Here is a 2323-nt window from a genome sequence, read left to right as displayed (position 1 = left end):
CCAGTCAACCACAGGTGGTCATGTAGATTTTTAGGGATGGATGGCTTCGGGGTTCCCTGTGAGAAGGTAAATTGGGAGATCTCCCATTGTTCCCAGGGAGCAGAGGTGTTTTAGAAAGTTGGCGTGAAGAGAATTTGGGGAAAATCTCTTTGAATGTGTGTGGCTATGTGTGCTCGGGAAAGCTTTTTGGTGTCTTAGCACCTTCCTGCTGCAGACCCAACCAAATGTGAAAAACCACTGAAATCTAACAATTGCTACCAGACCTTTGAGTTTACGTGGAGATATCACTTAAAGATTTACCACCTGCTCTCCGTTCTCATTTCACAGCCTGTTGACTGCAGTTACAAAGTGATTAATCTTGCATGAGCTGTACAACATTGGATGTGGAGTCGATGCGTGAAGAAAGATGTATAAACTGCTGTATTGCTTGGGAAGGTTGACATGAAGGATTCATGAAGACAGATATCCGACTGACTGAATGGTAGTGTCCAACTTATCCAATTTCATATGCTCTTCTCTCTTGCGTTAAATCACACGTGACTTGTAATACTTTTAGGCGACCTCAGCTGTTCCTGATACAGCACACCACAAGAAGGCTGCACTATATATAATACAGCAGGGATATGAGGGGAGAGATGCACCGTATAGATTTTTGAATGGTGATTACTGATGATAAATGATTATTGCTTGTTTTTACTGGACAATGAAGATACCTTCACAAATCCATTAGCTGTAATTAATACTCAATTAGGCTAAGGGCTGAAACTAATGGTTATGTTTAACCATTAGTCACATTTTCTCTCCTAAAGTTAAAATGTCAATTAAAATGTCAATTCTCTGTCCGTGTGTGTGTGTGTATTTGTCCTTAATCTTGCAATTCAGTCCACATGCATTCAATAAAGGTTAACTGCTATTAAAATTAGGTTGTTAATCACTTTAATTCATTTGTGAAATTAACCAGATTAACTTTGCGAAACACATTTTATAAAGGCATCCACTTATCGTTGTTCTGATATATCGTGGACACAGATTATTTACACACACTTCAGAGAAAAATTGAATTCACTAACGCCCCTTGAGCTTTAACTACCATCTCAACACCCAGCACAACAACGCAACAACTCATACCGATGGTAAATTACCAAACATTACTAAGGATTAAACACTTACTTCTGGGGCACTAATAAAATGACCATAAAATGAAGACAGGCTGTACAAACAGAAGCTGTACAAACTAAAAAATATTTACATAAGAAAAGAAACTGTTGAAGATGACCCTCAGGCATGTCTTTTTGCAAATCCTGTGAGTATATTACTGTTATGTTCAACTAAATACGCCAAGGTTTAATACTGAGAAAGTCAGTTTTGAGTAAATTGAAACTAGAAGTCCATTATATTTAATTACATATACTTTTTGGAAGAGTTTTGTTTGATGGTACGCCATGGAATTTTTTTCTGATGTAAAATTTATGCAGTAGCTCAAAGATCACAGGTTGGGAAACATTGGCTTAGATGACAGATCACTTGTTCGATGGATAAATGGGAGGACTAATAGATGTACTGATGTGCAGCTGCCTGAATGGATGGCCATGTATTTAAATGCATCTTATCGTGGAAACATAGTAACACAAATAGGCCAGTGAAGCCCAAGTGAGACCTAGTCCTACGTACAAATACGATAAGCAGCGAGGAGACTGTGAATGTGTAGTTTTATTTAATTCGTTTTGTGTTGCATGAAAACATTATTCTATTCTTTTGACCTCAGTGCAAACTGCTGCAGTTACTGGGGCTGCTTTATATTCCTATATTACAGCTTTGCTGCAGTGTTGACCTTCCAGGTGACTTGTGTTAAAACTTCCAGTATTTTCACCCTTTGTCCCTGAACCACTGTGTAAAACAACCAGACCAGCAAGGACATTGTTATGTTAGGTGGTGTGGATGAAATGTATTCATCTGTTCATATTTTATAGAAGTATGCAACATACATAATCATGTTTTTAAAAGATCATAAGAGATGTGCTAAAACATATAACCAGCTTGAACATAAAATGCTGCTTAAAGCTAGAACTGAAAACATGCAGATGTAGAGAAGGAGCTGCGAGGTTGAGATAAAACCAAGGTTTGTTGTGAAAAGAGGAGTACTTGGTGTGATGGGAAACAGAAACTTTTAGAATACAATTTGACAATGGCTGGATTCATAGTTAGAACACAAGGTCCCAACAACAGCACCTGGGCACGATAAGAACAGGATGAGAAACTAACGGTGTAGATGCAGTTGCCAAAAAGAATGTATGTCTGTGTGTAGAACAAATGAAGTCTGTAT

This window comes from Cynoglossus semilaevis, chromosome Z (genome assembly GCF_000523025.1).
Source record: "Cynoglossus semilaevis isolate Cse_v1.0 chromosome Z, Cse_v1.0, whole genome shotgun sequence".
Classification (NCBI taxonomy): domain Eukaryota; kingdom Metazoa; phylum Chordata; class Actinopteri; order Pleuronectiformes; family Cynoglossidae; genus Cynoglossus; species Cynoglossus semilaevis.
Note: the sequence above shows the minus strand (reverse complement) of the source record.